Source organism: Stegostoma tigrinum, chromosome 18 (genome assembly GCF_030684315.1).
Source record: "Stegostoma tigrinum isolate sSteTig4 chromosome 18, sSteTig4.hap1, whole genome shotgun sequence".
NCBI classification, from domain to species: domain Eukaryota; kingdom Metazoa; phylum Chordata; class Chondrichthyes; order Orectolobiformes; family Stegostomatidae; genus Stegostoma; species Stegostoma tigrinum.
In genome coordinates, this window is record NC_081371.1 from 28,225,512 (window position 1) to 28,241,925 (window position 16,414).

Sequence of the window (16,414 nt, forward strand, 5' to 3'; positions counted from 1 at the left end):
GATTCACTCGGTTGATTCCAGAGTTGAGAGGCTTGGATTATGAGGAGAGACTGAGTAGGCTGGGATTATACTCATTGGAATTTCGGAAGAATGAGGGAAGATCTTATAGAAACATATAAGATTATGAAGGGAGTAGATAAGGTGGAGGAAGGGAGGTTGTTTCTGCCAGCTGGTGAAACTGGAGTAGAGGGCACAGCCTCAAAGTAAAAGGGAAGCAGAAGTAGGACTGAGGTCAGGAGGAACTTCTTCATCCAAAGGGTTGTGAATCTGTGGAATTTCCTGCCCTGTGAAGCAGTTGAAGCTACCTCGCTGAATGTTTTTAAGGCAAGGCTAGATAGATTTTTAAACGGTAAAGGAATTAAGGGTTACGGTGTGTGGGCGCGTTAAGTGGAGCTGAGTCTCAAAAAGATCAGCCATGATCTTATTAAATGGCGGGGCAGGCTCAAGGGGCCGGATGGCCTACTCCTACTCCTAGTTCTTATGTTCACTTTTCCCCCAGCCAGAACTAACAGCTGGGGCACACACTTTCACTTTATTCCAGGAAATAAGAGCCCACAATAAGAAAAAAAGAGCCAAGACAGTGGGTGGGCTGCTGAACATTTGGTTTCTCACCCCCTACGAAGGGAGGATCATGATTCTAACTGCTCCACGTATCCAACTGACCATGCCCAAACCTCTGCACTGTTATCAAAGGCTGCCCTTGACTTATTGCCCTGGGACTCCCTAAACTGTCCCCTTGACTTGACTGACAATTGCTGGCAGCCATGACAAGCTTCCAGGCCTCATGTCTGTGCTAAATGGCAAGGCTAGATAGAACAATAACAGCCTGGTAGTACTGACTGAAGTGAACAAAGCACAAAAAGACAAGGCAAGGCAGGTAAGGTCAAAGCAAGTGAGCATTAAGAAAGAAAGTAAATGACCTTGCGATGCAGCTTTGTTCAATCCATGAGATGGCTGCCTGTCCCTGCATGCAAAGCATCTTTACAGCAGCATTTCAATGGTAGTTACTGTTGTACCCCAAAGAGCAGTAACATCCTGTAAGTAGAAGAAAGGTGCCATGAGAGTCCTGAGAGGCTAGCAAGTGTTAGATGCCAATGTCTGTCGATCCAGGTGCATGTAGTTGATTTCCTGGACTATGCACAGACATTATTTCCACGTGTCCCAGATGGTGGCCCAGAGAAGCAAATCAGAGAGCTGAAATCACCAGGTTCCTCCTTTAACTTTCATGCTGGGAATTGTTGGCACCTCTTTTACTCCTGGTGAATGGTAGGGTAGAAGTGTGCATATTATTATGATCAGCAAATAATAAACCCGCGTAACAGACATCATGCCACACGCTCATGAGAATCGTGTTTTCACACTTGGAAATCTTAAAATTGCAACAAGTTGCTCCTAAAGTCAAGAACAGCACGGCCTGACTTCTCACGCAATTGTCCCACATTTCTCACCATAGCCACGTTGTTCAGGCCCTATATAGATTCCGCCCTAGGCTTCTCAAGGCTTGGAAAATTTAGCAGCGAAAAAGAGGGAGGCTGTAGCTGTCAAATACACTAAGCAAGAGCTTTCTAAATGCTGCTTATGGGCAAGGCGCAGAAGTACATTCCCCATTCTTCAGGGAAACCTACTAGGATCTGCCTCCATTCATACGAATGTATGACTCCAGCATCAATCACTCCAATTCCTCAAAATCGCCCTCATTTCCTCCAAGCACCAACCATTTAAATCTTATCAACTGATAGTAGGAACTGCAGATGCTGGAGAATCTGAGATAACAAGGTGTAGAGCTGGATGAACACAGCAGGCCAAGCAGCATCAGAGGAGCAGGAAAGCTGACGTTTCGGGCCTAGACCCTTCTTCAGAAATGGGGGAGGGGAAGGGGGTTCTGAAATAAATAGGGAGAGAGGGGGAGGTGGATAGAAGATGGATAAAGGAGAAGATGGTTGGAGAGGAGACAGACAGGTCAAAGAGGCAGGGGTGGAGCTTGTAAAACTGAGGGTAGGTGGGGAGTTAAGGAGAGGATAGGTCAGTCCAGGGAGGATGGACAGGTCAAGATGAGGCTAGTAGGTGGGGGATGGGGGTGGGGCTTGAGGTGGGAGGAGGGGATAGGTGGGAGGAAGGACAGGTTACTCAAACAGTTCATCCACTTCACCAACACATTCCAGCCCAAATGTAGGTTCACCTGGACCATCTCTGATACCTCTCTCTCCTTCCTGGACCTCTCTGTTTCCATGTCTGGCAACCACCTGGAAACTGATATCTATTTCAAGCCCACCAACTCCAGTCCTTCCTGGACTGACCTATCCCCCACCAACTCCCCACCTACACTCACCTTTACTCGCTCCATCCCCACCTCTTTGACCCGTCTGTCTCCTCTCCACCTATCTTCTCCTTTATCCACCTTCTATTCGCCTTCCCTTCTCTCCCTTTTTATTTCAGAACCCTCTTCCCCTCCCCAGTGTCTGAAGGAGGGTCTAGGCCCAAAACGTCAGCTTTCCTGTTCCTCTGATGCTGCTTGGCCTGCTGTGTTCATCCAGTTCTATACCTCGTTATCACAAATCTTTTCAACTAACAAGAACTGTCACCAGTTGATTCTGGTTGCTGCTTTACAACATAGGCTTTCAAATCTAGCAGCCAGCCAGCCTTAAATTTAAGTGGTTGCTGGGCAAAGTTTTTTAAAAACTGAATTAATTCTGTTAAATATGGCAGGATTTCTTGCTTTCCTGTTCTGATAGAAACTCCGGCACCCTTCCCTTAAATATCAGGAACATTTCCTTGAATGGTGCTCCACTTTAGATGAGGAATGTAGGAACTAACAACAGATAACAGGTCCGACCTCTTCGTCATGTGCGTCTTCGGACAACTAACTGCTAAGCAAGGTTTTGTTTTACCATTCTCCAACTCCACACATATAACATTTGCTAACAAGTAATGCTTTGTCTCCTTATCAAGGAAATCAAAAACATTTTAAATTATGCTGGGTGCATTTGGAAGGCAATAGAAATTGAGATCAGAAATTTCCTCCAAGTGTTTGAAAACCAAAACCAAATCATCAGAACTACTTGGACAAAAGAAGTTCCAGATTGATACAGACTGGCTTATGTTCTTGGTTTTATAAAAAGCCAATGTGGAAATATGAAACAATTTCTAATGCCTAGGGGTCATAAGATACAAAACAAAACACAATGCACTTAAACAACCTCTCTGAACAGTGAAGCAACAAAACCTAATCATTAAACAAATGCCAAGTCATCTAGTGTACATAAACTTAGACCTATATACCCAAGATGCGGGACAAAACTGCCCTACTAAATAAGTGAAATACTCCAGTCAGAGAACATAGAACCAGACAGCACAGAAATGGGCCCTTCGGTCCACAATTTGTGTCAAACATGACAGTCCTTATAAGTCACTTGAAATGAGTTATTCAAGTTACAAGGCTGCTGTTCTTCTAGGGTCTCAGTCCTGATAATATTAGTTTTAAGTTCACCTCTTGACATTTTACAAATGGATACCACACGCCTGCCAGTAATTTGTTGGTTTAAGACAATTCCATTTGTTATTTCTGTGAGCACAACTTTGCCTAATTCTGCTATTATAAAGTCTCATTTTAAAATTGAGCAAGTCTATAGCAAATCAGAGGAAAGTTCCAAATTACCTTGAGAAAACAAAAAAATATGATCAGGGCATTTCAAGGCCAATAAAATGGACATCTATTCTTTTGTCAAATAAGTTTTGATTTTTCCAAAAGAAATACAATCCAATTTTGTTCAAAAAAATGCATTTTCCTATTGAACTAAAATACTGCAGAAATGTTAGTTTGGAAATAGGGTACTGTATTTAAGGAAAGTATTATTTTGAACATGGTCACTCAAGGCTATTTTTCCTGCATTAAAAAAAACTTTCTCCAAAATGTTAGAATTCCGAACAGTAGAGGTTTCCCTAAGTTTAATTTTAAAAAAAGCAAAAATTCCAAGCAATATACTAATAACATCTGTAAAGATTTGAGTACACAAATAGCCTTTTTAAGTGGTACCTAGAAATTCTTGAATAATTGTTAAGAATTAGTTTATTTAACATTGATGTGAAGACTGACTAGTCTCATTCTTTTACAATTATCTGACAGCAGATTAGAGAGATTCAATACCATCAAATTCTACATTAGGTTGGTTACTGAAGTACCCACCAGACATGAAACATGAATGACCTAGATTTTTTTTAAAAAAGATTCAAAACAGTACATCCTTCAATTCAATCAAGTTTCAAAGATGACAGCAAATAAGTTTTCTTTCATCTTTTCTGAACAGTGAATTAATTACATACAAAGTATTGGCAGCTTGGCACAATATATTCCAACTTACTCAATATCTTAGCAACCTACCTATCAAAGAAGACTCTCACTAGCCATGGGTATCTTAATATCTTCTATACAAGATCAAGATGTATTAGTACTTTCCTTTTCTAAAATAAATTAGCTGCTTAATTTTACTCCATTAGTAATACCTCTGCTTTAATACTACACTGTAAAGTTCAGTTCTTGTTGCGGAAGAGAAAAAAAAGGAAGAGGATGAAGGAATTGAGAGGAAGGATGCATTAACAGTTGCAGTAGGCTTTAAATTGGATAGATTTATTAATTGGATAGGCCCAAATGAGATGTATCATAGGTTGTTGTAGGAGGCGAGAGGGGGAACTGCAGGGACCCTGACATTATTTTGTAAATCCCGTCTGACCACGGAACAGGGTCAGATGACTGCAAGACACACTGGCCTATTGTCCAACATCTATGGTATGGAAGCTTTTCGTAAAAGTGCTGAGAGACAGAAATAACCTGCACTTTGAGAAGCAAGGATTAATCAAGGATAGTTCGTACTGTTGTCTGGGGCAGGTCACACATGATTGATTTGATGGAATTTGTTGAAGGCTTGACTAGGTGTGTAAATGAGGGTGATAACAGTTGATGTCATCAGCAAGAACTTCAGTAAAACTTTTGACAAGATCTCACATGACCAAATGGCCATTTGCAAATTGAATCCAAAACCGGCTTAGTGAGAGGAGGCAGAGGGTGATGACCAAAAAGATTGTTTTTGTGGCCAAAGTCTGTGTCTAATGACACAGAACAAGGTTCAGTGCTGTGCCCCTTTATGTTTGTTACATACATGAATGATCCAGGCATGAATATGACAGAGTTGCCCAATAAATTTGCAAATGACACAAATTGTGGAGGTGTGGTAAATAGTAAGGAGGAAAAGCTCATACTGCACTGCGGCATAGACGGGCTGGTGAGAAGGGCAAAACAGTGGCAAATGGAATTTAATCATGAAAAGTGGGAGGTAATGCATTAAGGAAAGACTAAAACGACAAGGGAGTACACAATGAATGGTAGGACCCCGAGAACTACATACAATCAGAGGGACATTGCTTTATATGCCCACATACGTACTAAGGCAACAGTACAGGTGGATGAAGTGGTTACAAAGACATGTGGGGTAACCTGCATTAATCTAAACATTGAACACAAATGTAGAGAGGCTATGAGGGACCTATATATATATTAATTAGGCCACAGCTGGAGTACTATGGGCTATTCTGATCACTATTCTACAGGAAGCAGGTAGAAGTTCACGGAAAGGTGCAGAGGAGGTATATCAGGACATGACTTGGGCTGTAGCACTTCAGCTATGATAGTCCAGAATTTCCTTCAAGCAGAGAAGGCCGAAAGGGGACCTGATTGTAGTCTACAAAATTAAGAGGAGCATAAATAGGGTAATTAGAAATGAACTTACCCATTAGTAGAGGGAACAAATACTGCAGGCATAAGCTAGGGTTTAGTTAGGATTTAGAGAAGAATTGTTTTCACCAAGAGAATGGTGGGTACCTGGAACTCACTGCTTGAAAGGGTGGTAGAGGCAGGAATCATCACAATATGAAAGAAGTATTTAAGTGAACACTTGGAACTGCATAGTACAGAAGACTGAGCCAAGTGCAGCAAAAGTCTATAACTCTGAATGACAGCTTTGATTGATTCACCAAAGGAAAAGAGTTGGTCAACTCAGATCAATGTAACATTGATCAAAAGTCATGAAGTAATGCCTGATTCAATATCATGATTAAACTAATTATTTACAGCATACTTTGTTATTTAGGGCCAATCAGAATGTCTTTAGATAGAAAAGATAATTCTTCTGGAAACCTTGCAGAATTATTTGTAAAGTTAATTAAAAGTGCCAGCAAAAATAGTTAATGCAATGAATCTGTGTTTCTGCAAAGGGAGAAAAATGCACAGACATGAGCTGGAACACAGAAGATGCAGTTTTTCTTTGCAAAATAGAAATTTTAAACTAGTCAGGTTTTTAAGATGAACAGAAAATTCATGCAAGTTTATATCAGAATTTTCCTATAATTGGAATGAGCTGGCAAAGGATAAGGTATTTTAAGGTTGACAGGATTTACTCATTATCCATCACTATTTTATAGAAAGACATCATTCGAATGGGTTGATGATGCAAAATAACAAAAAACCGAAGCGAATAATGAAAAGAAAATAAGCATTAAGATTGTAAATTTAGGATTGAGAGGTGGCTAAGGTGTGCTTATCCCACTATTCAGTGACATCAGAGTTTATCTGCTTCTTTGCTAATAACCTTTAATACAGTTTCAAAATAAAAATCTATCATACTTGGTTTTAAAATTAACTGATCTAGCAATAGTTGCTGTTTGAGGAAGAACGTTCCAAGCTTCTAACATCCTCTGTGTTCAAGAAATTACCTAATTTAGTTCTTGAAAGGTCACACCCTAGCTTAAGGTTGTGGCCTCTACTTCCTGACTCCCAACCAGCAGAAATACTTTCAATGAATCCTTCCTGTACAGCTTCAGATCTTGAAACTTCAATCAAATCACCACTTAACTTATTAAAAATTCTGGGAAACAACTGTAGTTTCTGTGATCTCCCCTTGTAATGCATATTCTTCCATTTATCCACTTTGGTAGATCAAAGTAGAAAGCAAAGTAATTTTTAAATGTGAGAATTTGGGAACTGGTGATGTCCAACAGGACTTAGGTGTCCTTGTTCATGAGTCACCAAAAGCCTGAACGAAGATTCAGCAAGTAATTAGGAATGCAAATGGCAAGTTGGTTTTTACTGCAAGATGATTCCAGTACTGGAATTAAAAAATGTCTTGCCACAGATGTATAAAGTCTTGGTGAGACCTCATGTCATATCGTGGGTACAGCTTCGGTCTCCTTAGCCAAGGAATGATGTACTTGGCATAAAAGATGTGCAACAAAGGTTCACCAGAATAATTCCCAGGAAGGCAGGATTGTTTTTTGAAGTGAGACTGAGGAGACTGGACAGGCATTTTCTGGAGTTTAAAGAATGAGAGGTGACCCTTTTGAAACTTAATGTATATAATTCTTAGAGAATGTGACAGGGCTGGTAGAGTCAGAATAAGGGGCAAGTCGCTTAAGCCTGAGATGAGAGGGAATTTCTTCACTCAGAGGGATAGGTGCATCTCTGGAATTCTCTACCACAGAGGGCTTGGGAAGTTTATTCATTGAACGTATTCCAGCAGAAATATTAAATTTATAGGCTCTAATAAAACCTAGGGAGATTTGGATAGTAGGGAATGTGGGAAGTGACAGAGGCAGAATCTGTTTAAATGGCGATGCAGGCTTGACAAACTGAATGGTCTACTCTTGATCCCAAGTTCTAACCCTATCCTAACATATTTCACTAATCTTGTTGTTTATCCAGGGGCAAATATCCACACTATACAAATGTAATTTCCTACAAACAAATAATCGTAGTTCAACAATGCAATAAAACTGCATGGCTTTCACATCACTGAAGCCTCCACTTTTATACGTTGTAGTCTTAGCAGAAAGAGCAGAATGTCCAATCAGCTATTGATCAACCTTGAAAATGGACTCATTTTTTTGGACAAGAGTGACCAAAGCTCTGCAGTTATTGCTTATAAATGTGCAATTTGCATTGAACATCCCAAGCTGCTTTAGAGAAGAGGAAATTAGTGGGCTTTAGTCTTTTTGGGAGGATGGGGAGAACCTGATCTTGTTTTCTGAAGGCTTTCAAAAGATGGGTCATACAGTAAAGAGATAGAGATTCACTTTAGTTAAAGTTGCAAAGATAGGGTATAGAGCAAATTCTAGATAAGGAGGATGAATAAGATTGTGTCATCGTTAATCTAGGAGCCAATGTAGCTCAGTAAGGACAAGCAATGTGTGGAACAGATGAATAGTCTGAATTACATTGACAGTGAATGTCAGAAAGACAAAAGAACGTTGGATAAATTGAATATAGAAGTAAAAGATTCACAATAGTCTGCTAAGGTAGGGGCTTGGCAAAGCAATGCTGCAGGGAGTTGGAAGGATGCAACCTTGTTAACAAATAGGATGCAAGTTGAACAGTCTGGTTCCACATTGATTGAGCAGCCAGAGAAAGAGATCAAGTTGATGCACAGGGCTCAGAATTCTTATCAGGTGCAGAATGCAATATTAATTTTTCCAATATATCACAAGGCAGAGGTATTATACATAATATGTGTGCTGCTGTTTAGCAACTCAAGTCAGATGCTGTTCTTAAACCAATACTTTCAATCTAACAGGTATCCACAGTGTAATATTTAAAAGTGTTTGTCTAAGTCTTGATTTTGTTACCACTTGAAAAATCCTTAAGTAAATTGACTGTTTAAACTGTCAAGTAAGGTAAGAACAGCAAGAAGGTTGCCTTGCTACCAAGCTTGCGAGAAAATCTGATGTATAATAAGACTGGTTCAGCTTCTAATGGAGTGACAATTTCTTCTGGGAGTTACAGCAGCTTCCTAGTCAAAATCAAGAATTTGAGATGGGGCAGTGAGGAATGTTCACTTTTTTTTGCAGGTGAAGAATGTCATGAAGACATACAATTGGAAAATCCCTTTAAACATGAAAGTTTAAAAATCTCAAAAATATCTAAGAGACACTATGGAAAGAATTAAACTGGTCAATATCTTTAATGGGGAAAAAGGAAAATCTTAGTGTTTACCTGGTTTTGCTTTAGGAATTGCTGGCTTTTATTAAACAACATTCTGGAAAGTCATTTATCATTACATTTCACTACTACATTATCTTTTGTGTCTGCATAACCAGCTCATTACGTTTTAAGCTTAAAATGATGACTGTAGTATTGGCTGATTGTAAAATCCTATATGAGTCTTTGAAACAGAGACATAAGAAAATAGGTGCTGAAAAGGAAGAAACTAAGGTTTTACTGTTCACTCACCTATGAAGAGAACTTAACTAAACAAGCAAAAACATAGGTACTCTCAAAAGGATATGAAAATTGCTCACTTCTCCAAGGGAGTTAAACCTCTGGCTCACAAATGTTCCTCAGATACCAAAAAACTAATGTTTCCCACTTCACATTCTGTTCATTAACTTTGCATGAAAGGATGCAAAAAAACCCTCTCATTTTAGCATACCATATTAAAAACATAAATGATGCTTTAATACTCCTGCTAAATAAACATTGAATGTTGTCACAACATTACTGCATTAATAACCCGCAAATTTTTTTAAAATGTTTTCAGAAAATAAACGCAGTAATAAAATTCCATAAAATCTTGCATGCTCACTTAGCAAATCATGATGGTGGCAATACATAAACATTACTGTTCATTTACTATTTAACTATGAAATTTTTTTTGATAATCATTCCTGTGTTGGAACACTTTAGTACATGACAGCTATTTCTTCTTGAGCCGTTGCAAGAAGTCCTAATATCTTCTGCATTACTTAGTACTTGAATCCTGTGGCTAAATGTCAACAAAACTGAACCCACTCCGTTTTCTGCTCAGTACATACATCCATCTGTTTTTGACCTAATCAATCTTCCCTGTTGCTCACTTAGGCTGAACCCAGCAAAGTGCTTCTCAGGCATTCAATTAGACTTTGAGCTGCGTTTTCAATTCCACATATGGTCTATTTCCAAAACTGCTGCCTTCCTCTTCCAGAGCATTACCCTCTTCACCCATTATAACGAAGGTCAATTTCTCAAATTATCACCTTGTAAGCATCTTAATTACTGCACTTCAAGATGTCAGCAAATCCATAATATAATTTAAATCAGTTTAATATCACTGCAAGACAGAAAAAAAGAAAAAGAAGCAAAAATTGCATTTATATAACTATATTCATGTATTAAAGTCCTTTCAAGTGACTCAAAAGACAATGAAAAGGACTTTTGAAGTGCAATCACCGTTACAATCCAGACAAATGTAGCAGCCATTTTGTACACAATGTTAAATTACCATATTCTTTAGCTCTTAGCACGAAATCATAACACCAAATCTGCCCTTCCTCCCCAGATCCACCAGTTTCCCAAAATGCAGTGAATTCAAAACTGTTCTTGATTATAATTCCTTTCATGGTCTATCTTATTTCAGAACTTGGTCCAAACATATCCTGGGTTCACAACTTTGTTCTTCAGACTTATTTTCTATTCATTTCCCAATCCCACTGCCTTTTACTCCGGCTGATCTTTCAAATGGAAAGGGTTTGACTCTATCGCAAACATTTAATCCATGAAATCTCTTCCCTCATCCATCTACATCTACAAACCTTTTAAAAATCTGTTTCACTGTGTTTTTAATACAACCAATAATTCACCACCTGTTCGGCATTCGCGCCACCTTCTTGTAAAATTCCTTCAGAAATGCACTTCCGTACAATTTCCTCAAAAACAACTATTGATATTTACAAACTCGTAAGATCACTTAATCATTTTTATCTGCATCACTTTGGAATTTACTATAATTTAATAAACAACACAACTGCCCGTCAACCAAAACTGCCTATAACCACAGATAATAAAATGTGAGGCTGGATGAACACAGCAGGCCAGGCAGCATCTCAGGAGCACAAAAGCTGACGTTTCGTGCCTAAACCCTTCAGCACAAAAGCTGACGTTTCGGGCCTAGACCCTTCATCAGAGAGCTCTCTGATGAAGGGTTTAGGCACGAAACGTCAGCTTTTGTGCTCCTGAGATGCTGCCTGGCCTGCTGTGTTCATCCAGCCTCACATTTTATTATCTTGGATTCTCCAGCATCTGCAGTTCCCATTATCTCTGCCTATAATCACATTTCTTTTAAAAATCAAAATCCAATGAAAAGCTGTTTTGATTACTGTTGAGTTTTGCACAACTGTTTCATTGGTGCAAAGTTGTTTCACTTTTCAACAAAGTTTAAAAGGCAACAAAAAATGTGTGACTCTACCATTGAACCAAACCATAACCAACACTAAATTTGTACTGCAAATACACACAAGAGCTTTACATATATCATCACTGATTTACTATCCTGTATAGTTAATTTAGTATGTAGCAAACTGGGGACTGGTGACTGGATTTGGGCAGGTGGCTGAGACAATATTACATGGCAGGGCAGTTTATGAAGGTCATCTAGTCCCAACGGCCTTGCACTTTTGAACATACTGATATCAAGCATTTAAAAGTATTTTCTCTGTAAGATTTGTCCATATTAACCTTCATGAAAAATTTAGCTTCTGTATCTTGAATTATGATTGTTTTCATGTTGGAAGAGTTTTGTGTCATATAAATGGGAGATCATTACAGAAACAATGCCAAAACAATTACCGCTAAATACACTACACTAGCCAGAGCATTACTGTTGTATAGTCACAATAAAGAAATTTGTGTTAATGTCCTGGAGCATCTTAAGGTAAAATTATTTTTAAAATAAAATAATCATTTGAGATTCTGTCCATATTTTAAAGACCATAATGTTGACAGAGCAACTGAACTATACTTGCATGGTTTGCAATGCGTGTTATAAGCACACCATTCACCTGCTGCAATAAATTACTGATCTTGCTTTAACAGCTGCTCCTTTCACCTGCAGATTTTAAATCTGCTTGGTAATAGTTTTGGCAAAACAATCTATTAGCCAGCTATCCCCCTTCATTTCTAATGTTGGGAGGATCAGTGTTGGCACTTGTAGCTAATGCTAATGTTTAAATTAATATTAAAACTTAAATTAAGAATTTTATACCAACTGTACTATTATCTTGTAAATATTATCAGCATAACCTTTCCTGAAGGTAATTACTATCAGGGTTGTGGTGTAATGCAATTTTAGAATTCGCCATCTCTAGTTCAACCAATGCATATTATCCTGTGCTATCCCACCACCCTAGTAAAATGCTTTTTGGCATTGATGGTGTGCATGAAAATGCGCACAAGAAGTAATAGTCGACATTTTATAGTATTACACACACACAGTCAAGATGATGAGCAGTCTGGGTATAAGCTGGACTATCTAATGTAGGCCAATTGGACCTGGGCAACCTGGCAGGATTTAAACAAACATTTAGCATCTTGCATTCATGTACTACAAATATGAACCATTTACTCATACTACAGTTTTATAAACCTTACTAATAAGGAATCACTTTTGAAGAACCTACAGCTAAAATTCAAATACCCAAGGTGCAGAACAGAAAATATGCTGGACATAGTAAAGAAATACAAAATAGGTGCTGTGTTAAACAACTCTTAACATTTGTTAATTTTGGTTAGTTAACTTTGCCAAGTTATATTTGAGGAAATACAATTTACAGTCAGTTATTCAATACTGTCCAGTAATTTAAATGCTTTTGTTGGATGTCTGGGGGCATTTAGAATTAAATTTTTATTATTATCTCTGACAAGATTACAATTTAACTAATACTCAGATCCCACTTTGGAACAGGCTGTGGCTCAAACATTTGCTTGGAGTATACTATGACCTTGCATTCAGCATTTAAAATGTACAAAGTTTAAGTCTCAAGAGCTTTTATTTTTTGTATATATACACACACACACACACACACACACACACACACACACACAACAATTTGTACATTTCTGGAACAGCAAATGATGAGAAAAATGAGGGAGGAAGTGAAAGATACAACTGGTTGTAAGTTTCAAAGCTTTTTTTAAATTCTGACCTCTTGTGCATTTTCTCTCCAACTGTTGTGCCTTCAATAATTTATGTTTTAATCTCTGGAACTTCTACCCCAAATTTGTGTGCCCTTCATTTCACTATCCTTTTGGTCATCTCACAATTTCTAATCCAGCATCAACTTTTGCTATGCTGCGAGACTTTTCTATATTAAAATCACTGTGTAAGCACAACATTTTGTTGCTTTTATACAGTAAAGGAATGAAGATCAAAATTGATAAAAGACTGATGGAATGGTATAAAGGCATATTTAATTCTGTCATAGTTATCTTAGATAATTATCACTTGAGGTGAACAATATACTTTCACATTCAGCAAGGGCGTTAGGGGCTCAGGGAAGTAAAAACACAGCCAGGATTGGTTCCCAAAAATCTCAGTAAATTTTACATTTAGCACTACAAAAATTCTTCCTTTTCTTTTAAATGGGAATATAGCATCTAGGTTAACCTGCCAATCAAAATGTACACATATGGTCATTTACTTTTTTCAAACTTTAAGTTTATTAATGAAATCTGTCCTGGTGGCTAAGTTAGATACCTCATACTGCATAAATCCACTTAATCGAATTTATACATTCATTTTAAACCTACTTTCCCCTTCAGTTAGCGTTTCCAGTAATATGCCTTACAAGTTTGACTTTCGGTATTACAAATCATAACATAAAAGCTAAAACAGACAGATACAAGCTGGAGCTCTGCGGGAGTTTATTTGCATTCTGTAATTTTTATTGGCAGGATTAGCATTTAATTGAGTCCATTTGGACCAGCACCGCACTCTAACCAATGGCAAGTAAATAAAATACTGGGCAAGCTCTTCTGGAGATGAAAACATTATGTCTAATATCAAGTTTCCAGTGTTATTAAAACTTCAGGTCTGTTTAAAGATCGGTGAAACATCTCTTAAAGTGTTTCTCTGTTGTAATATTTTGTCGTTTCCCCAGGCCTTTCACATGTAAGGAAAGCAGGCAGCTTCGACTGCAGAAGTGGCGGGGACCTTTTACCCAGTAGCATGTCTAAAAGCTGTTCAATTAAATTTACGAGAACAAAATACATTTTTATAAACAATAGCAGATATAATTCCAATAACGTTAAGCAACCATCTCCGACACTTTCTCACATCCACCCCACCCCCAACACGTGAGGCGACAACTGCAGGCCCACAGATGATTTTTGGGTGTTTTTTTTCCTCTTGTGGGAGAACTTACTTCAACAAACTCGAAGCTCCAACGCAGTTCAAAGTCTCTTTACCCGATGTTCTGTGCAGCCAATTTGTAACTTTGACGTGACACGAAGGAGAGAAGTAGGACTAGTTTTAAAAAAACATACACAAGAGGTTTTTTTTCTGTTCACTAAAACTTGAAGCAGGGATGAGGTCATTGGTTTAAAAATAAAAGGATGGCGTCATTTCAGACCAATCCCACTGATAGCCACTCAGCAGAGAAGGGGCTGGGAAAGGCAAACTATTCACTCTACTTCCCAGCCGCAGTGAGGTACCTTGTTACAATATATCGCCGTTCGCATAAAGGTGGTGGTAAAACTGTTTCCTCTTCACCTTCCCCAAGCTTTTCCTCGCTTTACCAGTTCTTGTTACTTTGTTTCAAAGGAGGCGGGAATTCAGGGAGCAGCAATGAAAGGACAATGCTCCATATTCAAATTGCGCTGCTGCTTGGGAACGCTTCCAAAGAGTTTTTTAACCTTTATTCCACCCTGTTTCTTTCTGGGTAGGATTACATAAAATTAATTCTCGTATGTAAATATTCACTGTGTTTATTCAACGTATAGACATCAGACACACTGTGCTTCTAGATACAGAAAGCCGATCGGCTCTTACGTTGGAATCAATATTCCCATGATTTTTTTTTTCTCTTAATTCCTGTGTCAGATCTATTGCATATAACAGCATCTATCTCATCGGAAACTCGGGTTATGGTCATTTTTTTTTGTTTTTGTCTCTGATAAATAAAATTACTTTTACACTTAATTTTTTTTATCCAGAAATGACGATAATATAAATTCAGAAATGTCGTCTTTATGCATTCTTTAGACTGACAAACTAAGAGCTGTGCATGGCATTTACGATATGAGTTGATTGGGATAATCTGTTGCTGATAACAGGAAAAACACACACAACACATACATTGCTGCACTTTAGATAACTTAGTAGGAAAGAAAAGTATGAAAATATATGCCATATTGAATTGAGTAAATAGTCTGACGTGCTAAATTGATTTTCATCTAACATAACACATGCATTGCGTGTATACAAAACATGAGATAAAGCTAGCCAATCAATTCTTTGGCAGATTTGATATGCCTTAAAATTCAAGTAAAACCTAGCACAGGCCCACTGAGAATTTTTTTTATTGCTGATAAATTCAATTGGCTCTCCAAGATTCACTTTAATATTTTTTCTTAAACTAAGAAAAATCTATTCTAGGCCAACTTATTCACAAGATTTCCACTTAAGTTAAATATTCTTTCATAACAAGGTGTAGAGCTGGATGAACACAGCAGGCCAAGCTGCGTCAGAGGAGCCGGAAGGCTGACGTTTCAGGCCTAGACCAAGGGCCCAAAATGTCAGCTTTCCTGCTCCTCTGATGCTGCTTGGCCTGCTGTGTTCATCCAGCTCTACACCTTGTTATCTCAGATTCTCCAGCATCTGCAGTTCCAACTATCTCTTAAATATTCTTTGTTTTGTTTTGAAAGTCACCTTCACCTTTACTAGCAAAAAGGATAACATTCTCAGTCTTTATTTATGTATCAGAAAGCGAGCAAGTCTCAGAAATATTTCACTGGTGGAAAAATTTGCAAAGAAAAATCACCTTTGACCACATGTCCATTAGGAAGTGATCAGCACATAGTGTTCTGGAGACCCTGTGGGAAAAGAAGAACGTGAATCCTGTTGCATGGTTCCCTGAGCTGACTGTCAGTCATTTGGCAGAATGCCTTATCACCAGAACTTTGCAACAAGCACCAAGGGATCACTTGATACGGTGTGAGAAGGGTACAACCTGTGAGATCCTTCTTCGACACATGCTCTATCTGTGTTGCAGCACTTTACTCTAGAAGTGGTGGAGTGGGGGAATGAGACTGTCACACATCTCCTTCTGGAATGTGCCTTTGCAAAAATTCACCTCTGGAGAAAGATGCCTTGGTTTTTGTTAAGGTTCTGCTCCCTGTGCCACACACCAAGACAAACATCGACTGCATCGTGAGAACCATCAACTCAGTGAAAGACTCTTTGATCTGCCTGAAACTTGTTAGGTCTTCCAGACCAAGAGGTTCACCCTGACTAAATGTTGTAGACTGACACATTCCAAGTATAGGACTATGTGTTGAGGGACAGATTAAAGCTTGGGGCTACTAGGGAACAGTGGGGAAAGACCACTGCCTGAGGTCTTTCTG

The 16,414-nt window shown here is 38.5% G+C and overlaps 1 protein-coding gene across 3 annotated transcripts in view; it reads right to left on the bottom strand.

Moving 5' to 3' along the window:
* The window catches only part of dusp16 (dual specificity phosphatase 16), a 128,278-nt gene that overhangs the window by 78,283 nt on the left and 33,581 nt on the right, over nt 1–16,414 (bottom strand). The window contains exons 1-2 of one of the 3 annotated variants that reach the window (XM_048548540.2): nt 14,215–14,599; nt 921–1,035 (exon numbers count right to left, since the gene is read on the bottom strand). The exons of 1 other annotated variant lie outside the window; for it this stretch is intronic. The gene's annotated coding sequence lies outside the window, so the exon portion shown is untranslated. Of the gene's footprint in view, nt 1–920; nt 1,036–14,214; nt 14,600–16,414 lie in introns of those variants that run through there. One more of the 3 variants, XM_048548539.2, reaches the window with a different exon arrangement.